The sequence below is a fragment of the Dama dama genome, chromosome 27, assembly GCF_033118175.1.
Source record: "Dama dama isolate Ldn47 chromosome 27, ASM3311817v1, whole genome shotgun sequence".
In the NCBI taxonomy this organism is placed as follows: Eukaryota; Metazoa; Chordata; class Mammalia; order Artiodactyla; family Cervidae; genus Dama; species Dama dama.
The window spans coordinates 2728152-2753346 of record NC_083707.1 but is presented as its reverse complement, the minus strand read 5'-3'; positions in this window follow the sequence as shown (position 1 = coordinate 2753346).

The following is a 25195-nucleotide window of genomic DNA, read 5'->3' as shown; positions in this document are numbered from 1 at the left end:
TCAAAATTCTCCAAGCCAAGCTTCAACAGTACATGCACCAAGAATTTCCAGATGTTCAAGCTGATTTAGAAAAGGCAGAGGGACCAGAGATCAAATTGCCAACATCTGCTGGACCATAGGAAAAGCAAGAGAATTCCAGAACAACATCTATGTCTGCTTCACTGACTACACTAAAGCCTTTGTGTGGATCACAACCAACTGAAAAATTCTTCACAAAATGAGAATACCAGACCACCTGATCTGCCTCCTGAGAAATCTGTATGCAGGTCAAGAAGAAACAGTTAGAACTGGACATGGAACAATGGACTGGTTCCAAGTTGGGAAAGGAGTATGTCAAGGCTGTATCTTGTCACCTTGCTTATTTAACTTATATGCAGAATACATCATGTGAAATGCTGGGCTGGATGAAGCACAAGCTGGAATTAAGATTGCCAGGAGAAATATCAATAACCTCAGATATGCAGATGATACCACCCTTATGGCAGAAAGTGAAGAAGAACTAAAGAGCCTCTTGATGAAAGTGAAAGAGGAGAGTGACAATGTTGGCTTAAAACTCAACATTCAAAAAACCAAGATCATGGCATCTGGTCCCATCACTTCATAGCAAATAGATGGGGAAACAATGGAAACAATGACAGGCTTTATTACTTTTGGCTCCAAAATCACTGCAAATGATGACTGCAGTCATGAAATGTAAAGATGCTTGCTCCTTGGAAGAACAGCTTTACCAACATAGACAGCATACTAAAAAATAGAGACATTACTTTACCAACAAAGACTGACATAGTCAAAGCTATGATTTTTCCAGTAGTCATGTATGGATGTGAGAGTTGGCCTGTAAAGAAGGCTGAGTGCTGAAGAATTGATACTTTTGAACTGTGGTGTTGGAGAAGACTCTTGAGAGTCCCTTAGACTGCAAGGAGATCAAACCAGTCCATCCTAAAGGAAAGCATCCTGAATATTCACTGGAAGGACTGATGCTGAAGCTGAAACTCCAATCCTTTGGCCACCTGATGCAAAGAACTGATTCAATTGAAAAGACACTGATGTTGGGAAAGATTGAAGGCAGGAGGAGAAGTTGACCTCAGAATATAAGATGGTTGGATGGCATCACTGACTCGATGGACTTGAATTGGAGCAAGCTCTGGTAGTTGGTGATTGATGGGGAAGCCTGGCTTGCTGCAATAGGTGTTGTCACAAAGAGTCAGACACAACTGAGCGACTGAAGTGAACCGATAGAATCCAAACCAGTGTGCTCACTAGCATTGGACCTGGCAAGTTTTGTCAAAGGGAATATCCCTGCTAATGTCTAGGGAAGCTAACGGATAGGATGAGAGCTGGAATCTATCTGGAAAATCAAATAAATTGCAACTATGAAATGTACACGCTCTTTGGAAATCCTTATTGTTTGTTTTTGGTTCATTCACTCATAGTGAAAAGTTTCAAACATACACACAACTCTGGAGAGCACAGAGAACCCCACCCTCCTCTATGTAGCCCTCGCCTTGCTGCAGCAATCATCTGTCCTCTCCTACCACTGCAGTAACACTCCCTTTTTTGGCCTGGAGTGTGTTTAAAGACAAATTCCAAGCACCACATCATTTCCTGCTCCCCAAATACCCCCATTTACAAGTCAAAGCAATAAAACCTTTTTTCTTACAAATTGCCAATGTCCCACCTAATAAAATTAGCAATTTTAATAACCAATCCATATTGGCTCTGAGAGGTGTGACTTTTAGCTCAATGCTACAGTGTTACTGAGTGATAACTGCAAATCCCACCGCACAGGTTGCACATCTACACCTTTAACCAAGGCACCATGGTGTGGGGTTCGGGAAAGGGTGCTGGGCAGACCAAGTAAAAATGTCTAGGAAACCCTAGAACTCTAAATGAACTAGAACTTGAACTCTTTCTTTCCTTCATTATAATTTCCTTCTGTAATTGCTCCCAGGCCTTTAGTAAAGAAATGTACCTAAATTTATACAGGCTAGTGTGCTAATCTTGGGGATGCTGAAGGGATTTGGAGGCAAATGATAACAAGGGTCTCTGCTGCCTGCTCTCCTTGGAGCCATCGTCTGTAGCAGTGGTACTGCCCCTCGAAGGCAAGAGCAGCAGGGAACACCCCAGTTGCTAGTGAAGCATCAAGGAGACAATAAAGTAAAGATGGAGATTAAGTCTAAACCTGCCCAGAGGACATTTCCACTGAGAGCTGATATTCTGTTGGTACATATCATTTCACTCTTAAGAACAGTGCATGGCCTTTGTCTAGAGCCTGTTTCCTGTGTGCTTGCTGGCCTGCCCTGACCCCTCCCAAGATCCCTACTGTGGCCTTGGGAGCCAGTCATTAGAGATTAATACCTGGCTTAGCAGGGGTGCTCTGGCCAGCTTCTGACTGGTTCATTGTCTATGCTGTTAAATATTTGTCTACTGTTAAATATTTGAATATCACCTTTAGTGAGATAGCTATTTCATAGAAAATAGAAACTGGAAGACTAAACTATAAAGTCATTTTATTTATTTATTTCTGGCTGTGCTGGGTCTTTGTTCCCGCACGGGTTTTTCTCTAGTTGTGGACAGTGAAGGCCACTCTTTAAGTGCGGTGAGTGGCCGTCCCGCTGTGGTGGCTTCTCTTGTGGAGCACAGGCTCCAGGGCTCAGCAGCTGCAGCACATGCACTCAATAGTTGTAGCTTCTGGGTGTGAGGCTGCCAGGGTTAATACCATGACAGGCGGCCTGGACCTAAGTTTTAGCTTCCCCCGAAATGGTAAGATTCCCTACCCCCATCAAGTAACCTGGAGCCAGCCAATCAATATGCGCCCAACAAGAACAAAGGGAGAGCTGAAAAGCCCGCGAAAGTCTGTACGGATAGAATTGCTTTGCAAACATGTAACCAATCCGCTTAAGCCAGTTACTAACCGCTTTTGCATATCTCATAAATTTGTGTAACAAGCTTGAGCTCGGCGCTTTCTGACCCTGCACCATTGTGATGTTGGTGGCAGAAGGCCCTGGCTCGAGACAGTAATAAACTTCCCTTTTTTTGCGAGTTGCATTGTCTTGGAAGCCTTCTCTCTCTTCCCGCTCGGGGATTCGGACATCGGGCATAACATGGGCTCTGGGGCATAGGCTCCATAGTTGTGGCACACAGGCTTAGTTGTTTCCTGCCGTGTGGGATCTTCTTGGATCAGGGACTGAACCTATGCTCCCTGCATTGGCAGGTGGATTCTTTACCACTGAGCCACCAGGGGAGCCTGGAAGATTAAATTAAAAGTAGTTACCAAGCTCCTGATCAGTGCAAGACATAATAAGCAGTCAGTATATCTTAATTTTCTTCCCTAATTCTTTGATCTATACTTTTTGTAAGAGTGTTGTAGCCATGTGTTCTGGGAAACAAATTCACTCAGAAGGACAATGCAGATAGTGGAGTGCAGTTTATTACAGTGGCAGGCCCAAGGCAGAGCCTTCTCTTAGCCAAGGATCCTGACCAGCATTTGTGAAAATCTTTTATACCCCATGTGTCCATGTCCGAACTCACCACCCCAAATTACTTAAGACTTACATAAACAAATGAAGGGTAAATACAATCACAATAATCCCATCATTCATGTGTTATGTGTTCAAAAAGTTAAACAATTGGCCAATAATCAATAAGGCCGAGGTTACACTCTGATAGATACAGAAAAATTTATGACCTGTCCAGAGACAGGTCCAGAGACAGGGGTGATGAGTGTCTATTTTCTCTTAGGCGATGAGCAACATGGACACGCTCTTCAAGGTCCCCCTGTGCGGAGGGGGTCCTATCTTTCCATTGTCGTCCCCACAGGCACTAAGCGCAGAGCTCAGAGTCCACTGGAGAGGTGGCTGCGCACGGCCAGCATGGACAGGCCTGAGATGGGGTCCAGGCCCTGTGAATTCCCTCTCCAAGAGTTGGACTTCACTTTGACATTGTTCTATCTTCGTCTCTATCTTATATTCCCTAATTTCATTCTTCTGCCCTTCATTTCATTCTAGAGCTTGTGCCTGCTGCTCCATTTCTAAGTCATATTAGCCCCCTTTGACTTTGAATCTCTGAAAAGTTTTTAGTTCCCTATTTTCAGGGGCCTCATGACAGGTTCCCATTTTTCCTTCCCTCTCTTCACTATTTATAGTTTCTTTACCAACTAAGCTATTAGGGCTTCCCTGGTGGCTCAGTTGGTAAAGAATATCTGCATAACTGTCTATAAGTTTGGAATTAGCAATCTGTCTGTGAGCAGGACCGGCGAGAAGCAGTTTCTGTGATAAAACAGAAGCATGTCTGTCTGACTTGCTTCTCCAAGGAGCTTCCACTGTTCTTGCGCTAGTCAACATGGCAAGTATTAGGTTCGGTTTTTAAGTGAGAATTCCAGTGAGAAACTAATTGCTACTATCACAGCTGGCCATTGAGGTACTTAATGGGAGAGGCAATCCTAGCTCTACCAAGCAGTAGCCATCAAGAAATCAGCTATTGTCATTGTAGCCATGTTCCTTCAATTTGTGGTGTTATTTGCTGTGTTATTCAAGAACATGCCTTCACCCTGTCAGTAACACATATTTCCGTAACACATAGCGATGCACTGAACCGACGTGCATCTTACAGTAAAGCCCAGCCCCGATGTCTTATAGGAGCCTCTCCGGCCATTGTCATAAGTGAGTCTAATTTTGTGTGAGGCCATGAAAACTCGGTGTTTTTAGTATGCTTGTGCTTATGACGGGAGGTCTGAGAAGGCACTTCTGAAGGTTTATTCCTACCAGTCATTGTCATTTTTATCGAGCCTTTAAAGGTTTCGTCACTGAGGTGATGCTTCTACACTTGTAGGAGGCTGAGTAGCAACATGCCCTTTCTCCCTAAGTGCAGTAGAAGTCATTCCCACTTCCCAACATGTCTGTCTTCTGTCCTCTGGAGAATGTATTGCTTGAGCTCACCACAGCCTGGTAGATGCAAATCGTCAGGATATTCTAGAAACCCTTTTGATTGCAGTCTCTTCAGGAGGTTACAAGTGCTGCAAACCTCAGGATTTTACAAAGCACTTTTGACAACCTCAGATAAAGGAGAAGTCAACACTCGTGACAGTCACAGGTTTCCATGGCCTGTACTTGATCGTGGGCTGTGCTTTCATAATCATCCTGTATCTATACCAACTAAGATGTCACTGTATTTTTTTTTTTAATCATCATTGTATCTTTGATTTTTTTAAAGATATATTATGGGTTTTCCTATATATCTTCACTTACTGATGAGGGTCTTATGATAGTAGTAGTTACTGAAACTGACTTCCAGTCAGTAGGCTGTGGTAGAATAGGAAAAAGAATGACCAACTCTGTATTATTAACATTATGTATTAAAATATTATTAGTTTTATTGTTTGCAGTCATCCAATTCTAACTTTTTGAAATAAACATTCAGAGAAATCATGTCCTTGTGAAAGTCCATTGGACTGTAGGGGAGCATGGCAATGTGATTCCGTAAAATTGTTTAGTTTCAGGATGGCACCAGACGCTATTCATGGATAGTCAAAAATCTCTTCATTTCTGTGTAAGAGGAAGGTCCTGTAAAGTAGTGAATGTTTCAGAAACTTAATTTATTTGGAATGACCTAGCTATTCAATACACTGTCATCACTTAGTTTAGAAAAACAATAGAAACTCAGGTGACCAAAATCTGGAGAAACTACTGTCAGTTCAGTTCAGTTCAGTTGCTCAGTCGTGTCTGACTATTTGTGACCCAGTGGACTGCAGGACGCCAGGCTTCCCTGTCCATCACCAACTCCAGGGGCTTGCTCAAACTCATGTCCATCGAGTCAGCGATGCCATCCAGCCATCTTATCCTCTGTCGTCCCCTTCTCCTCTGCCTTCAGTCAAGACTATTATAGACAGGGATTTTAGAGTATAATTATTGTTAATAGTTTATCTAAAAGCCTACATCACATTTGCATTTTTTAGGAGTTTTTTTGGTTATTATTTTAGAGGTAGTTTCTTTGTTGACAAGCTTGTGACAGATATAACAATATAGCAATTTTTAACTTATAATAAACCTAGGCACAATGACAATTTTGGGCTTCATGTTAATGACTCTTAAATATGTCTATAGAAGAGTAGCAGGAAAAAAATACTAGATATTTAATATTGAATATTTTCCAGTTTCTGTGAATCTGAAATTCATTTAGGTCAATTTTTTCTTGTAGTTAGAGCTGTTTGATTTGTAAGGGCTTCCTTTTCTTTTGACCATTTCAATAAGAACTCACAACGTCAGCAATATTATGAAAAAACAGAAGACTCACACGGAGACATACATAAATGCAGACAGACAGAGATCTTCTAGTTTTCTACCTGAGATTTAAAATATACCGTTGAGCCCCTTTTTTGAGAGGGTTGGGTTGGGCAAGAATGACAGAGTGGGTTGCCATTCCCTTCTGAAGGAGATCTTCCTGATCTTCCTACAGATCTCCCGCACTGTAGGTGGGAAGCTTTACCGCCTGAGCTGCCAGGGACTTCTCCCAAGGTCCTGGAAAGGGTTCCCTTCACGCCTTGCCCTAGGCAGGCCTTTGTAAGAAGCAATTGTTTTGAATAATTGCATATGCAAAAGAACCAGCTTTACTGTTTCCTGGAGGAAAACAGTTTTCACTGTAACCAGTTGTCTCCAGTTCTGTAGAATATCAAGGCCGTCCTAGGTCAGGTCATATTTCCTTTCTGTAGACTTAGTTTGATCGCCGAATTATAGACAGATCAGCGGATAAAAAGCTTGGATTGTCTCTGTGGGTTGGATCTGCTGGTGTTTCAGGTGTCTGGCCTGGCGGCAGGAGCGAGGCCCGCGGCCTGTGCTGGAAGTGGGTGTGCAGGCGTGGCGTGCCTAGAGCGCCTGGAGGGCGGGCCCCTCACGAGCCGAGGCGCCGCACCTGTGGGTTCGGCGGGGGACGGGGCGCAGCCCGAAGCGGCAGAGGGAGCGCGTCCATCTGGGGGCGCAGGAGGGTGAGGGAAATGGGAGAGAAACTGCTCTTGCCAGAGGGAAACGGAGGGAAGCTCACAGTCTCAGGATTTATGGTCATTGGGTTCCTTTCTGACTTGTCCCTTGCCAGTCATTCTGAACTGGCATCCTTCCTGGGGGCACACGCACACTCAGCCGAGATGGATTCCAGCGAGGAGGATCTTGAGAAGTTGGTAGGACCTCTGGATTGGAGTCTCCCATCTCTTTTCGACCTCTCCAGAATCCTGGTTGCTGGTAGCTTGTGAGTTCCTTGATCCTGACCAGGACCTCCTGTTGGAAGATGACTCCTGGAAGTGTTTTCCGTTCTCTGCCGCCTGGCCAGGGTTGGTGGTCAGTGGTTCATTTACCAGTTTGTCTTTTGCTTCTCTCGAATAAGGTCCTTCACAGAGTAAATGCCCTAAATTGTAAAAGTCAATGTGTGAAATAACTTATATTCACAATTTGGAGAAGTTGGCTTTTTTTTGTTGTGTGTTAGAACTCAACACCAGACCAAAGGTCATGGAGAGGTTTGTGGTTTTTCTAAAATGTGTATAGTGTTTCTTTTTTTTTTGTAATTGAATATCGGTGTGAGTTGCAAAGTTGGTGTTTCTGTTCATTTCATTCCATCTGTTTGGTTTTCTTTCTTTCTTTCTAACAGTTATTTATTTTCAGTGGAATGTTTCTTGCTCTATAATATTGGTTTGATTGTTCATATACCAAGCTGAATTTACCGTAGGGGTACGAGTTGCAAAGATTCTGTTTCTGTTCATTTCATTCCATCTGTTTGGTTTCCTTTCTTTCTTTCTAACAGTTATTTATTTTCAGTAAAATGATTCTTGCTCTACAGTATTGGTTTGATTGGTCATATATCAACCTGAATGTACCATAGGGGTACGTGTGGTCCCTCGCTCTTGAATCTCCCTCCCACGTCCCGCCCATTCCCACCTCTCTAGGCTATCAGAGAGCCCCAGTTTGAGTTCCCTGAGTCAGACAGCAATTTCCCACTGGCTGTCTAGTTATCAAGCTTGGTGTCCATGCATCCCTGCTGGTCTCCCCATTCATGTCCTGGTGTCCTGTCAAACACTAAGCTTAATTTATTTGGAAATGACCTAGCTATTCAGTACACTGTCATCACTCAGTTTAGCACAACGATAGAAAGTCAGGTGACCAAAATCTGGAGAAGGTATTGTCAGCTCAGCTCAGTTCAGTTCAGCTGGTCATTCGTGTCTGGCTCTCTGTGACCCTGTGGATTGCAGGACGCTGGGCTTCCCTGTCCATCACCCCCTCCAGGGGCTTGCTCAAACTCATGTCCATCTGGTCAGCGATGCCATTCAGCCATCTTATCCTCTGTCGTCCCCTTCCCCTCGGCCTTCAGTTGAGACAATTATCGACAGGCATCTTAGAGTATAATCATTGTTAAGAGTTTATCTAAAAGCTCATATCACATTTACATTTTTCAGGAGTTTTCCTTGTTATTGTTTTTAGAGGTACTTTCTTTGTTCACAAGCTTGTGACAGATATGACAATATAGCGATGTTTAGCTTATAATGAACCTAGGCACAATGATAATGTTGGGCATCATATTTATGCCTCTTAGCCATGTCTACAGTAGAGTAGCAGGCAATTAAAAAAATATATATACATATACACACACTAAATATTTAATATTGACTATTTCCCAGTTCATGGGAACCTGAAATTCATTTAGATCAATTTTTTCTTGTAGTTAGAGCTGTTTGATTTGTAAGGGCTTCCTTTTCTTTTGACCATTTCGATAAGAACTCACAACTTCAGCAATATTATGAGAAAACAAGACTCACATGGAGTCATATGTAAATGCAGACAGAGATCTTCTAGATTTCCGCCTGAGATTTACAATGTCCCGTTGAGCCTCTTTTTTGGGGGGCTGGGGCCAGTGGTGTTCGGGGGTGGGGGAGGGCGAGGGGGATGGGCAAGAATACCATTCCCTTCTCCAGGAGATCTTCCCGAGCCAGGGGTGGAACCCAGATCTCCCGCACTGTCGCACTGTCGGTGCAAAGCTTTGACATACAGCCTGAGCTACCAGCGAAGTCTCCCAAGGCCCTGGAAAGGATTCCCTTATTGCGTGGCCCTAGGCAGGCCTTTGTAAGAAGGATTTATTTTGAATAATTGCACATGCAAAAGAACCCGCTTTACCGTTTCCAGAGGAAAAGAGTTTGACTGTAACCCGTTTTCTCTGCTTCTACAAGATATCACGGCCGTCCTAGGTCAGGTATTCATTCCTTTCTGTGGACGTACTTTGATCCCCAAATGATAGACAGATCAGCGGATAAAAAGCTTGGATTGTCTCTGTGGGTTGGATCTGCTGGTGTTTCAGGTGTCTGACCTGGCCGCAGGAGCGAGGCTTGCGGGCCTGTGCTGGAAGTGGGTGTGCGGGCGGGGCGCCCCGAGATCACCTGGCAGGCGGTTGGCTCCCAGGCCCAGGCGCTGGACGTGTGAGCTAGGCCGGGCGTGTGGCGCAGCCCGAAGCGGCAGCAGGAGAGCGTCTGTCTGGGGGCGCAGGAGGGTGAGGGAAATGGGAGAGAAACTGCTCTTGCCAGAGGGAAACGGAGGGAAGCTCACAGTCTCAGGGTTAACGGTTATTGGGTTCCTTTCTGGCGTGTCTCTTGCCAGTCATTCTGAATTGGCATCCTTCCTGGGGGCACACGCACCACTCAGCTGAGATGGATTCCAGCGAGGAGGATCCTGGGAAGTCGGTAGGACCTCTGGATTGGAGTCTCCCATCTCTTTCGACCTCTCCAGAATCCTGGTTGCTGCTAGCTTGTGAGTTCCTTGATCCTGACCAGGACCTCCTGTTGGTTTTTTAAAATGTACAGCTGGTGGGACCTGTTCATGCATCTTCACCAGCAGCTGGGGCATCTAGGACCTCCTGTTGGAAGATGACTCCTGGAAGTGTTTTCCGTTCTCTGCCGCCTGGCCAGGGTTGGTGATCAGTGGTTCATTTACCAGTTTGTCTTTTGCTTCTCTCGAATAAGGTCCTTCACAGAGTAAATGCCCCAAATTGTAAAAGTCAATGTGTGAAATAACTTATATTCACAATTTGGAGAAGTTGGCTTTTTCTGTTTGTGTTAGAACTCAACACCAGATCAAAGGTCATGGAGAGGTTTGTTGTTTTTCTAAAATGTTTATAGTCTTTTTTTTTTTTTTTTTGTAATTGAATATTGGTGTGAGTTGCAAAGTTGGTGTTTCTGTTCATTTCATTCCATCTGTTTGGTTTTCTTTCTTTCTTTCTAACAGTTATTTATTTTCAGTGGAATGTTTCTTGCTCTATAATATTGGTTTGATTGTTCATATATCAACCTTAATTTACCGTAGGGTACGAGTTTCAAAGTTTGTGTTTCTGTTCATTTCATTCCATCTGTTTGGTTTTCTTTCTTTCTTTCTTTCTAACAGTTATTTATTTTCAGTGGAATGATTCTTGCTCTACAATATTGGTTTGATTGGTTGGTCATATGTCAACCTGAATGTACCGTAGGTGTTTGAGTTGCAGAGATTCTGTTTCTGTTCATTTCATTCCATCTGTTTCATTTTGTTTGTTTCTTTCTTTCTAATTGTTATTTATTTTCAGTGGAATGATTTTTGCTCTACAATATTGGTTTGATTGGTCACATATCAACCTGAATGCACTGTAAGGGTACGTGTTTCCCCTCGCTCTTGATCTTCCTCCCACGTCCTGCCCATTCCCACCTCTCTAGGCTATCAGAGAGCCCCAGTTTGAGTTCCCTGAGTCAGACAGCAATTTCCCACTGGCTGTCTAGTTATCAAGCTTGGTGTCCATGCATCCCTGCTGGTCTCCCCATTCATGTCCTGGTGTCCTGTCAAACACTAAGCTTAATTTATTTGGAAATGACCTAGCTATTCAGTACACTGTCATCACTCAGTTTAGCACAATGATAGAAACTCAGGTGACCAAAATCTGGAGAAGGTATTGTCAGCTCAGTTCAGTTCAGTTCAGCTGGTCATTCGTGTCTGGCTCTTTGTGACCCCATGGATTGCAGGACGCTGGGCTTCCCTGTCCATCACCCCCTCCAGGGGCTTGCTCAAACTCATGTCCATCTGGTCAGTGATGCCATCCAGCCATCTTATCCTCTGTTGTCCCCTTCCTCTCTGCCTTCAGTCAAGAGTATTATCGACAGGCATCTTAGAGATTCCATGTGCACACATCCTTGTGTCCCTTTTGCTCTGTAGGACAGGTCTAATGAGCCAGGGTCTCTCTGGAAATTTCTGCACTCTGATGGCAACACACCATGTCTGTTAACCTGTATTCCCGACCTAGGGGCCCCAGGAAGACTGATTCTCCCGAGTGGGCCTTCAAGTGGTTCAGATTGGCAAGCACATGAACATCCACCCAACGGCTCTTTTCCTACCTGTCACAGAGCCAGCTTGGTCCTGCCCATTTGCAGGCTGGAAGGAAGAGGGGCAAAGCCCTTCACCAGTGGGATTTGGCGCCCACGTAGAGAGGAAAGGCCCCTTTGAAGAGCTGAGCCCAGGAGCGCACCCCATCATGCCAAACACACTCCCACTGCTTTCTTCCTCATTGGCAGTACTGTTCTCAGCCGGCAAGGTCTGTGCTAGGATGGCAAAGGAAACGGGATTTTCAAGGCCCTCTCACTTGAAATTTGGGGTGCTGAGCAGAGCTGGAGGTCTCCCCTTGTATCAGCAACCTTCAGACTTCAAGTAGATGATGGCAACCAAACCGCAGCTTGCTGTCCCTTCATCCCTGAAGGAGGCTCGCATTTCCCTCATCCTTCGAATTTCCTGTCCAAGGCTCCTGGAAAAGCGCTTCTAGCTGGAGTTCTCCCTTTGTATCAGAGAATTTTTTGCTTCAAATAGAGGCTGGCAAGCACACCGCAGCTTGCTGTCTCTTCGTCCCTGAAGGAGGCTCGCTTTTCGCGCATCCTGCGAATTTTCTGTCCCAGGCTCCTGGAAAAGCACTTCTTAGAGTTCCTTTCTTAAGGGCAGTTATCCCTTAGCCTGGGTTACTAGTGAGTATTCCAGTCTCAAAAGGAAAGGTACAGCCACGTGCACACATCCCTTGCGTCCCTATAAATCTGTAAGAGAGGTCTAGTGAGCCAGGGACTCTCTGGAAATTTCTGGGATCTGATGGGAACACACCCTGTCTGTTAAACTATATTCCCGACCTAGGGGCCCCATGGTGACTGATTCTCCCGAGTGGGCCTTCAAGTGGTTCAGATTGGCAAGAGCATGAACATCCACCCAACGGCTCTCTTCCTACCTCTCACAGAGCCAGCTTTGTTCCACCCATTGGCAGGCTGGAAGGAAGAGGGGCAAAGCCGTTCCCCAGTGAGATTTGTCGCCTACTTCTAGAGGAATGGCACCTTTGAAGAGCTAAGCCCAGGAGGGCACCCAATCATGCCAAACACACTCCTGCTGCTTTCTTCCTCATTGGCAGTACTGCTCTCAGCAGGCAAAGTCTGTGCTAGGATTGCAGAGGAAACGGGATTTCCACAGCCCTTTCCCTTGAAATTTGGGGCGCTGAGCAGAGCTGGAGGTCTCCCGTTGCAGCAGCGAACTTCTTGCTTCAAATAGATGCTGGCAAGCACAAGCACACCGCAGCTTGTGGTCTTCTCGTTCCTGAAGGAGGCTCGCTTTTCCCGCATCCTGCTAATTTTCTGTCCAAGGCTCCTGGAAAAGCGCTTCTAGCTGGAGGTCTCCCGTTGTATCAGCAAACTTCTTGCTTCAAATAGAGGCTGGCAAGCACACTGCAGCTTGTTGTCTCTTTGTCCCTGATGGAGGCTCACTTTTCCCGCATCCTGTGAAATTTTCTGTCCCAGGCTCCTGGAAAAGCGCTTCTTAGAGTTCCTTTCTTAAGGGCAGTTATCCCTGAGCCTGGGCTACTAAGGAGTAGTTTCAGTGTCAAAAGGAAAGGTACGGTATGTGCACACATTCCTTGCCTCCCTTTAGCACTGTAAGAGAGGTCTTGTGATCCAGGGTCTCTCTGGAAATGTCTGGGCTCTGATGGGAACACACCCTGTCTGTTAACCTGTATTCCCGACCTAGGGGCCCCAGGGCGACTGATTCTGATGGGTGGTCCTTCAAGGGTTTCACATTGGCAAGAGCATGAACATCCACCCAACGGCTCTTTTCCTACCTCTCACAGAGCCAGCTTTGTTCCACCCATTGGCAGGGTGGAAGGAAGAGGGGCAAAGCCCTTCCCCAGTGGGATTTGGGGCCTACTACGAGCGGAAAGGCCCCTTTGAAGAGCTGAGCCCAGGAGGGCACCCAATCATGCCAAACATACTTCCGCTGCTTTCTTCCTCATTGGCAGTATTGCTCTCAGCCTGCAAGGTAGTGAGAGGATTGCAAATGAAACGGGGTTTTCACGGCCCTCTCACTTGAAATTTGGGGCACCGAGCAGAGCTGGAGGTCTCCTGTTGTATCAGCAACCTTCTCGCTTCAAAGAGTTGCTGGCAAGCACACCGCAGCTTGGTGTCTCTTCTTCCCTGAAGGAGGCTCACATTTCCCGCATCCTGCAAATTTCCTGTCCCAGGATCCTGGAAAAGCGCTTCTAGCTGGAGGTCTCCTATTGTATCAGTGAACTTATTTCAAATAGAGGTTGGCAAGCTCACCGCAGCTTGCTGTCTCTTCGTTCCTGAAGGAGGTCGCTTTTCCCCCATCCTGTGAAATTCCTGTCCCAGGCTGCTGGAAAAGCGCTTCTTAGAGTTCCTTTCTTAAGGGCAGTTATCCCTGAGCCTGGGCTACTGGGAAGTAGCTCCAGTCTCAAAATGAAAGGTACAGCCACGTGCATACATCCCTTGCGCCCCTTTTGCTCTGTAGGAGAGGTCTAGGGAGCCAGGGTCTCTCTGGAAATTTCTCAGCTCTGATGGGAACACACCCTGTCTGTTAAACTGTATTCCCGACCTAGGGGCCCCAGGGCGACTGATTCTCCCGAGTGGGCCTTCAAGTGGTTCAGATTGGCAAGAGCATGAACTTCCACCCAATGGCTCTTTTTCTACCTCTCACAGAGCCAGCTTTGTTCCAACCATTGGCAGGGTGGAAGGAAGAGGGGCAAAGCCCTTCCCCAGTGGGATTTGGGGCCGACTTCGAGAGGAAAGGCTCCTTTGAAGAGCTGAGCCCAGGAGGGCACCCGCTCATGCCAAACACACTCCCGCTGCTTTCTTCCTCATTGGCAGTACTGTTCTCAGCCGGCAAGGTCTGTGCTGGGATTGAAAAGGAAACGGGATTTTCACTGCCATCTCAATTGAAATTTGGGGCGCTGAGCAGAGCTGGAGGTCTCCCGTTGAATCAGCAAACTGTGGCTTCAAAGAGAGGCTGGCAAGCACACAGCAGCCTGCTGTGACTTCGTCCATGAAGGGGGCTCGCTTTTCCAGAATCCTTCGGATTTTCTGTCCCAGGCTCCTTGAAAAGCACATCTAGCTGGAGGTCTCCCGTTGTATCAGCGAACTTCTTGCTTCAAATAGAATCTGGCAAGCACAACCCAGCTTGCTGTCTCTTCATCCATGAAGGAGGCTCGCTTTTCTGGAATCCTTTGAATTTTCTGTCCCAGGCTCCTTGAAAAGCCCTTCTAGCTGGAGGTCTCCCATTGTATCAGCGAACTTCTTGCTTCAAATAGAGGCTGGCAAGCACACCGCAGCTTGCTGTCTCTTCGTCCCTGAAGGAGGTCGCTTTACCTGCATCCTGCGAATTTCCTGTCCCAGGCTCCTTGAAAAGTGCTTCTTAGAGTTCCTATCTTAAGGGCAGCAATCCCTGTGCCTGGGCTACTAGTGAGTATTCCAGTCTCAAAAGGAAAGGTACAGCCACGTGCACACATCCTTTGCGTCCCTTTTGCTCTGTACGAGAGGTCTAGTGAGCCAGGGTCTCTCTGGAAATTTCTGGGCTCTGATGGGAATGCATCTTGTCTGTTAACCTGTATTCTCGACCTACGGGTCCCAGGGCGAGTGATTCTCCTGAGTGTGCCTTCAATTGGTTCAAATTGGCAAGAGCTTCAACATCCACCCAACTCCTCTTTTCCAACCTGTCACAGAGCCAGCTTTGTTCCACCCTTTGGCAGGCTGGAAGGAAGAGGGGCAAAGCCCTTTCCCAGTGGGATTTGGCGCCTACTTCGAGAGGATGGGCCCCTTTGAAGAGCGGAGCCCAGGCGGGCACCCAGTCATGCCAAGCACACTCCCTTTGCTTTCTTCCTCATTGGCAGTACTGCTCTCAGCAGGCAATGTCTGTGCTAGGATTGCAAATGAAACGGGATTTTCACGGCCCTCTCACTTGAAATTTGATGCGCTGAGCAGAGCTGGATGTCTCCCATTTTATCAGTAAGCTTCTTGCTTCAAATAAAGGCTGGCAACACACCTCAGCTTGCTGTCTCTTCTTCCCTGAAGGAGGCTCGCTTTTCCAGCATCCTGTGAATTTCCTGTCCCAGATTCCTGGAAAAGCGCTTCTCAGAGTTCCTTTCTTATGGGCACTTTTCCGTGAGCTTGGGGTAATAGGGAGTAGCCCCACTCTGAAATGGGAAGGAACAACCACATGCACACATCTCTGGCGTCCCCTTTGCTCTGTGGTAGAGCTCTAGTGAAACAAGGTCTGTCTGGAAATTCTTGGCTTTAATGTGAAAACACCCAGTTTCAGGAACTGCATATCAGACCTAGGGGCTACAAGAAACCCATTTTGCTCCACTGGGTCTAAACTGCTGCATAAGAGACAAGCTTGAAAATCCATACAACTGCTCCCTTCAGACGTTTGCAGAGCTAGCTTTGCCCCAACCTTTATCAGTGTGGAAAGTCAGGGCCAAAGCAGCTCCCCAGAGGTACTTGTGTCCTACATATGAGCAAAGGCCACTTTGAAGGGCTTGGCCCAGGAGGGCCTGAATCATGCCAATCACACTGCTTCTGCTTGGTTCCTCATTGGCAGTACTGCTCTCAGCCAGGAATGTCTCTGCAAGGATTGCACAGGAAATGGGCATTTCACGGCCCTCTCACTACAACTTTGCTGCTCTGAACAGAACTGGAGGTCTCCCATTGTATCAGCAAACATCTTGCTTCAAATAGAGGCTGGCAAGCACACTGCAGCTTGCTGTCTCTTTTTCCCTGAAGGAGGCTCGCATTTCCTACATCCTGTGAATTTCCTGTCCCAGGCTGCTGGAAAAGCACTTCTTAGAGCTCCTTTCTTAAGGGCAGTTATCCCTGAGCCTGGGATACTAGGGAGTGGTTCCAGGCTCAAAAGGAAATGTACAGCCACGTGCACACATCCCTTGCATCCCTTTTGCTCTGTAGGGGAGGTCTAGGGAGCCAGGGTCTCTCTGGAAATTTCTCGGCTCTGATGGGAAAACACCCTGTCTGTTAAACTGTATTCCCGACCTAGGGGCCCCAGGGCGACTGATTCTCCCGAGTGGGCCTTCAAGTGGTTCAGATTGGCAAGAGCATGAACATCCACCCAACGGCTCTTTTCCTACCTCTCACAGAACCAGCTTTGTTCCAACCATTGGCAGGCTGGAAGAAAGAGGGGCAAAGCCCTTCCCCAGTGGGATTTGGGGCCAACTTCGAGAGGAAAGGCCCCTTTGAAGAGCTGAGCCCAGGCGGGCACCCAGTCATGCCAAACAGACTCCCGCTTCTTTCTTCCTCATTGGCAGTACTGTTCTCAGCCTGCAAGGTGTGTGCTAGGATTGCAAAGGAAACGGGATTTTCATGGCCGTCTAGCTTGAAATTTGGGGCACTGAGCAGAGCTGGAAGTCTCCCGTTGTATCAGCAACCTTCTGGCTTCAAAGAGAGGCTGGCAAGCACATCGCAGTTTGCTGTCTCTTCTTCCCTGAAGGAGGCTGAATTTTCCCGAATCCTGTGAATTTTCTGTCTCTGGGTCCTGGAAAAGCACTTCCTAGAGCTCCTTTCTTAAGGGGAGTTATCCCTGAGCCTGGGCTACTAGGAAGTAGTTCAAGTCTCAAAAGGAAAGTCACAGCCACGTACACACATCCCTTGCGTCCCTCTTGCTCTGTAGGAGAGGTTTAGTAAGCCAGGGCCTCTCTGGAAATTTCTGGGCTCTGATGGGAACACATCCTGTCTCTTAACCTGTATTCCCAACCTAGAGGCCCCAGGGTGACTGATTCTCTCGAGTGGGCCTTCACGTGGTTCAGATTGGCAAGAGTATGAAAATCCACCCAACTGCTCTTTTCCTACCTCTCACAGAGCCAGCTTTGTTCCACCCTTTTGCAGTCTGGAAGGAAGAGGGGCAAAGCCCTTCCCCAGTGGGATTTGGGGCCTACTTTGAGAGGAAAGGCCCCTTTGACGAGCTGAGCCCAGGAGGGCACCCAATCATACCAAACACACTCCTGCTTCTTTCTTCCTCATTGGCAGTACTGTTCTCTGCCGGCAAGGTCTGTGCTAGGACTGCAAAGAAACAGGATTTTTATGGCCCTCTCACTTAAAATTTGGGGCACTGAGCAGAGCTGGAGGTCTCCCGTTGTATCAGCAACCCTCTGGCTTCAAAGAGAGGCTGGTAAGCACACCTCAGATTGTTGTCTCTTCTTCCCTGAAGGAGGCTTGCATTTTCTCCATCCTATGAATTTCCTGTCCCAGGCTCCTTGAAAAGCTCTTCTAGCTGGAGGTCTCCCGTTCTATCAGCAAACATCTTGCTTCAAATAGAGGCTGGCCAGCACACCGCCTTTTGCTGTCTCTTCATCCCTGAAGGAGGCTCGCTTTTCCCGCATCCTGCGAATTTTGTGTCCCAGGCTCCTGGAAAAGCGCTCTTAGAGTTCCTTTCATAAGGGTAGTTATCCCTGACCCTGGGCTACCAGTGAGTATTCCAGTCTCAAAAGGAAGGGTACAGCCACGTGCACACATCCCTTGCCTCCCTTTTGCTCTGTAGGAGAGATCTAGTGAGCCAGGATCTCTCTAGACATTTCTGGGCTCTGATGGGAACACACTCTGTCTGTTAACCTGTATTCCAGACCTAGGTGCCCTAGGGCGACTGATTCTCCCGAGTGGGCCTTGAAGTGGTTCAGATTGAGAAGAGCATGAATATCCACCCAACTGCTCTTTTCCTACCTCTCACAGAGCCAGCTTTGTTCCAACCATTGTCAGGCTGGAAGGAAGAGGTGCAAAGCCCTTCCCCAGTGGGATTTGTGGCCTACTTCGAGAGGAAAGGCCCCTGTGAAGAGTTGAGCCCAGGCGGGCACCCAATCATGCCAAACACACTCCTGCTGCTTTCTTCCTCATTGGCAGTACTGCTCTCAGCTGGCAAGGTCTGTGTTAGGATTGCAAAGGAAACAGGAATTTCACGGCCTTCTCACTTGAACTTTTGTGATTTGAGCAGACCTGGAGGTCTCCCATTGTATCAGGGAACTTCTTGCTTCAAATAGAGGCTGGAGAACACACTGCAGCTTGCTGTCTATTCTCCCCTGAATGAGGCTCGCTTTTCCCGCATCCTGCGGATTTCCTGTCCCAGGCTCCTGTAAAAGCGCTTCTAGCTGGAGGTCTCCATTGTATCAGCGAATTTCTTGCTTCAAATACAGTTTGGCAAGCACACCACTTCTTGCTGTCTCCACTTCCCTGAAGGAGGCTCTCTTTTCACGCATCCTGAGAATCTCCTTTCCCAGGTTCCTGGAAAAGCTCTTCAAAGAGATCCTTTCTTAAGGGCATTTATCCCTGAGCTTGCGGTAATAGGTAGTAGCCCCACTCTGAAATGGGAAGGAACAGCCACCTGCACATATCTCTGGTGTCCCCTTTGCTCTATAGGAGAGCTCTAGTGAGACAAGTTCAGTCCGGAAATTCTTGGCATTAACGGGACATCACCCAGTTTCAGAAACTGCATACCAGACCTAGGGGTTACAAGAATCCCATTTTGCTCCACTGGGACCTACAATGCTGATTAATAGAAGAGCTTGAATTTCCATACAAATGCTCCCTTCAGACTTTTGCAGAGCTAGCTTTCCTCCAAACTTTGTCAGTGGGGAAAAACAGGACCAAATCTTCTCCCCAGAGGTTCTTGTGGCCTACATATGAGTAAATGACCCTTTGAAGGGCTTGGCCCAGGAGGCCCCCCAATCATGCCAATCACACTACCGCTGGGTGCGTCCTCATTGGCAGGACTGCCCTCAGCCGGGAATGTCTGTGCAAGGATTGCAAAGTAAACAGGCATTTTACGGATCTCTCACTTGAACTTTGGTGCTCTGAGCAGAGCTGGAGGTCTTCTGTTGTATCAGCGAACTTCTTGCTTCAAACAGATGCTGGAGAACACACCACAGCTTGCTGTCTCTTTGTCCCTGAAGGAGGCTCGCTTTCCCGAATCCTGCGAATTCCCTTTCCCAGGCTGCTGGAAAAGTGCTTCTTAGAGTTCCTTTCTTAAGGTCACTTATCCCTGAGCTTGGGGTAATAGGAATTAGCCCTACTCTGAAATAGGTGGAAACAGCCACATGCACATATCTCTGTTGTCCCCTTTGCTCTGGAGGAGAGCTCTAGTGAGAAAAGTTCTGTACGGAAATTCTTGGCTTTAACAGGGAAACACCCAGTTCAGGAACTGCATACCAGACCTAGGGGCTACAAGAAACGCATTTTGCTCCACAGGGACCTAAAGTACTGCATAATAGAAGAGACTGATAATCCTTACAATTGCTCCCTTCAGACTTTTGCAGAGCTAGCTTTGTTCCAGCCTTTGTCAGTGTGGAAAGACAGGGCCAACGCCTCTCACCAGAGGTACTTTTGGCCTACGTATGTGTAAAGGCCCCTTTGAAGGGCTTAGCCCAGGAGGGACCCCATTCATGCCAATCACACTGCCGCTGCTTGCTTCCTCATTGGAAGTACTGCTCTCAGCCGGAAATGTCTGTGCAAGGATTACGGTGGTGCAAGGATCATGTCGAGGTGAGGGGGAAGTCTCATGGTTTTTCTCGAGTTGCGGCAGGAAACTCGTTTTTACTCTCGAGTTCCTATTGTCAGCGCAGTGAACCTCTTGTGGTTTGAAAGAACGTTAGGCCTCCTTTCTAGTTGCCAGGGACACCTCGCGGGTACTTCTCTAGTCGTGGCAGGGGAATCGAGATACCTCTTGAGGTGAGGCGGGAAAATCAGAGTCCGGTTCCTGTTGCCACAAGGATCTTGGGGTTCGTATCCATTTTCAAGGGGACTCCATCGTCGTCTCGTGTTGAGGCATGGAAGACTTGTTTGCTCTCAAGTTGGAAATGGGGTGTCAGTCCTCATGTCGACTTGAGGCGGTGATCTCGTGCTTTTTCTAGAGGTACTACAGTGGAGTCAGACCTCCCTTAGTGTTGCGAGTGGAAACTCGGAGATCCATTCAAGTCCTTTCCATGGAACCCATCCTTCTGTCGAGCTGAGGTGGAACACGATGTCTTTTTGTCTTATGGAAGGAACCTCGGGGTGCTTCTCGAGTTTGAGCAGGTGAGACATGCCAAGCTTCCTGTGTGGGTGGAATATCGGTATTCCGCTCAAGTCGAAGAATGAGAATCAGCCCTCATCTCGAGATCATATGTGGTACACGGAGGTCTTCTGGAGTTGCTGTGCTGACCTCGGAGTTCCTCTAGTCTTTCTACGGTGTTTTCTGGAAATGGCTGGAGTTGCCTAAAAGAAGTCATGCCTCCTGACGTGTTTGATGGGGAATATGGGGTGGCTCTGTTGCCAATGCAGGAGAATCGGGCCTGATCTCCTGGTGAAGGGGAAGGCTCATGGTTTTTCTCGAGTTGCGGCAGGAACCTGGGGTTTCCTCTGAAGTTACAACGGGGATGGCCCTTAAAAACTCGTGTTTTTTCAGCATCGTCAGGACTCCTGTCCAGTTGGGAGGGACACCTCAGGATTCTACTCGACGCTTGGCAGGGAAATAGGGACGCCTCTCGAGGTGAGGCGGGAGACCCAGTGTCTCTTTCCAGTTGCCACAGGGATATTGGGATACCTATCAATTTTCTTTTTTTTTTCTTGAGTGTTTTTGACTGCATTTATTTTTATTTTATTTTTGTGTGTTTTTTTTTTTTTCTTTCTTTCTTTATTTTTTCAGTGGGTTTTGTCATACATTGATATGAATCAGCCATAGATTTACACGTATTCCCCATCCCGATCCCCCCTCCCACCTCCCTCTCCACCCGATTCCTCTGGGTCTCCCCAGTGCACCAGGCCAGAGCACTTGTCTCATGCATCCCACCTGGGCTGGTGATCTGTTTCACCATAGATAATATACATGCTGTTCTTTCAAAACATCCCACCCTTACCTTCTCCCACAGAGTCCAAAAGTCTGTTCTGTATTTCTGTGTCTCTTTTTCTGTTTTGCATATAGGGTTGTCGTTACCATCTTTCTAAATTCCATATATATGTGTTAGTATGCTGTAATGTTCTTTATCTTTCTGGCTTACTTCACTCTGTATAATGGGCTCCAGTTTCATCCATCTCATTAGGACTGATTCAAATGAATTCTTTTTAATGGCTGAGTAATATTCCATGGTGTATATGTACCACAGCTTCCTTATCCATTCATCTGCTGATGGGCATCTAGGTTGCTTCCATGTCCTGCCTATTATAAACAGTGCTGCGATGAACATTGGGGTGCACGTGTCTCTTTCAGATCTGGTTTCCTCAGTGTGTATGCCCAGAAGTGGGATTGCTGGGTCATATGGCAGTTCTATTTCCAGTTTTTTAAGAAATCTCCACACTGTTTTCCATAGTGGCTGTACTAGTTTGCATTCCCACCAACAGTGTAAGAGGGTTCCCTTTTCTCCACACCCTCTCCAGCATTTATTGCTTGTAGACTTTTGGATAGCAGCCATCCTGACTGGAGTGTAATGGTACCTCATTGTGGTTTTGATTTGCATTTCTCTGATAATGAGTGATGTGGATCATCTTTTCATGTGTTTGTTAGCCATCTGTATGTCTTCTTTGGAGAATGTCTGTTTAGTTCTTTGGCCCATTTTTTGATTGGGTCATTTATTTTTCTGGAATTGAGCTGCAGGAGTTGCTTGTATATTTTTGAGATTAATCCTTTGTCTGTTTCTTCATTTGCTATTATTTTCTCCCAATCTGAGGGCTGTCTTTTCACCTTACTTATAGTTTCCTTTGTAGTGCAAAAGCTTTTAAGTTTCACTAGGTCCCATTTGTTTAGTTTTGCTTTTATTTCCAATATTCTGGGAGGTGGGTCATAGAGGATCTTGCTGTGATTTATGTCGGAGAGTGTTTTGCCTATGTTCTCCTCTCGGAATTTTATAGTTTCTGGTCTTACATTTAGATCTTTAATCCATTTTGAGTTTATTTTTGTGTATGGTGTTAGAAAGTGTTCTAGTTTCATTCTTTTACACGTGGTTGACCAGCTTTCCCAGCACCACTTGTTAAAGAGGTTGTCTTTTTTCCATTGTATATCCTTGCCTCCTTTGTCAAAGATAAGGTGTCCATAGTTTCGTGGATTTATCTCTGGGCTTTCTATTCTGTTCCATTGATCTATATTTCTGTCTTTGTGCCAGTACCATACTGTCTTGATGACTGTGGCTTTGTAGTAGAGTCTGAAGTCAGGCAGGTTGATTCCTCCAGTTCCATTCTTCTTTCTCAAGATTACTTTGGCTATTCGAGGTTTCTTCTATTTCCATACAAATTGTGAAATTCTTTGGTCTAGTTCTGTGAAAAATACCGTTGGTAGCTTGATAGGGATTGCATTGAATCTATAGATTGCTTTGGGTAGAATAGCCATTTTGACAATATTGATTCTTCCAATCCATGAACACGGTATGTTTCTCCATCTGTTTGTGTCCTCTTTGATTTCTTCCATCAGTGTTTTATAGTTTTCTCTGTATAGGTCTTTTGTTTCTTTAGGTAGATATACTCCTACGTATTTTATTCTTTTTGTTCCAATGGTGAATGGTATTGTTTCCTTAATTTCTCTTTCTGTTTTTTCATTGTTAGTATATAGGAATGCAAGGGATTTTTGTGTGTTAATTTTATATCCTGCAACTTTACTATATTCATTGATTAGCTCTAGTAATTTTCTGGTAGAGTCTTTAGGGTTTTCTGTGTAGAGGATCATGTCATCTGCAAACAGCGAGAGTTTCACTTCTTCTTTTCCTATGTGGATTCCTTTTACTTCTTTTTCTGCTCTGATTGCTGTGGCCAAAACTTCCAACACTATGTTGAATAGTAGTGGTGAGAGTGGGCACCCTTGTCTTGTTCCTGATTTCAGGGGAAATGCTTTCAATTTTTCACCATTGAGGGTGATACTTGTTGTGGGTTTGTCATATATAGCTTTTATTATGTTGAGGTATGTTCCTTCTATTCCTGCTTTTTGGAGAGTTTTAATCATAAATGGGTCTTGAATTTTGTCAAAGGCTTTCTCTGCATCTATTGAGATAATCATATGGTTTTTATCTTTCAATTTGTTAATGTGGTGTATTACATTGATTGATTTGCAGATATTAAAGAATCCTTGCATTCCTGCGATAAAGCCCACTTGGTCATGGTGTATGATTTTTTTTAATATGTTGTTGGATTCTGTTTGCTAGAATTTTGTTAAGGATTTTTGCATCTATGTTCATCAGTGATATTGGCCTGTAGTTTTCTTTTTTTGTGGCATCTTTGTCTGGTTTTGGAATTAGGGTGATGGTGGCCTCATAGAATGAGTTTGGAAGCTTACCTTCATCTGCAATTTTCTGGAAGAGTTTGAGTAAGATAGGTGTTAGCTCTTCTCTAAACTTTTGGTAGAATTCAGCTGTGAAGCCATCTGGTCCCGGGCTTTTGTTTGCTGGAAGATTTTTGATTACAGTTTCGATTTCCTTGCTTGTGATGGGTCTGTTAAGATCTTCTATTTCTTCCTGGTTCAGTTTTGGAAAGTTATACTTTTCTAAGAATTTGTCCATTTCATCCAAGTTGTCCATTTTATTGGCATAGAGCTGCTGGTAGTAGTCTCTTATGATCCTTTGTATTTCAGTGTTGTCTGTTGTGATCTCTCCATTTTCATTTCTAATTTTGTTAATTTGGTTCTTCTCTCTTTGTTTCTTAATGAGTCTTGCTAATGGTTTGTCAATTTTGTTTATTTTTTCAAAAAACCAGCTTTTAGCTTTGTTGATTTTTGCTATGGTCTCTTTAGTTTCTATTGCATTTATTTCTGCCCTGATTTTTAAGATTTCTTTCCTTCTGCTAACCCTGGGGTTCTTCATTTCTTCCTTCTCTAATTGCTTTAGGTGTAGAGTTAGGTTATTTATTTGGCTTTTTTCTTGTTTCTTGATGTAAGCCTGTAATGCTATGAACCTTCCCCTTAGCACTGCTTTTACAGTGTCCCGTAGGTTTTGGGTTGTTGTGTTTTCATTTCCATTCATTTCTATACACATTTTGATTTCTTTTTTGATTTCTTCTATGATTTGTTGGTTATTCAGAAGCGTGTTATTTAGCCTCCATATGTTTGAAGTTTTAACAATTTTTTTTGCTGTAATTGAGATCTAATCTTACTGCACTGTGGTCAGAAAAGATGACTGGAATGATTTCAATTTTTTTGAATTTTCCAAGACCAGATTTATGGCCCAGGATGTGATCTATTCTGGAGAAGGTTCCGTGTGCACTTGAGGAAAAGGTGAAGTTGATTGTTTTGGGGTGAAATGTCCTATAGATATCAATTAGGTCTAGCTGGTCTATTGTGTCATTTGAGGTTTGTGTTTCCTTGTTAATTTTCTGTTTAGTTGATCTATCCATAGTTGTGAGTGGGGTATTAAAGTCTCCCACTATTATTGTGTTACTATTAATTTCCTCTTTCATACTCGTTAGTGTTTGCTGTACATATTGCGGTGCTCCTATGTTGGGTGCATATATATTTATAATTGTTATATTTTCTCTTGGATTAATCCTTTGATCATTATGTAGTGTCCTTCTTTGAATCTTTTCACATCCTTTATTTGAAAGTCTATTTTCTCTGATATGAGTATTGTGACTCCTGCTTTCTTTTGGTCTCCGTTTGCATGAAATAATTTTTTCCAGCCCTTCACTTTTAGTCTGTATGTGTCTCTTGCTTTGAGGTGTGTCTCTTGTAGACAGCATATATAAGGGTCTTGTTTTTGTATCCATTCAGCCAGTCTTTGTCTTTTGGTTGGATCATTCAACCCATTTACATTTAAGGCAGTTATTGATAAGTATGGTCCCATTGCCATTTACTTTGTTGTTCTGGGTTCACGTTTATACAACCTTTCTGCATTTCCTGTCTAGAGAAGATCCTTTAACATTTGTTGAAGAGCTGGTTTGGTGGTGCTGAATTTG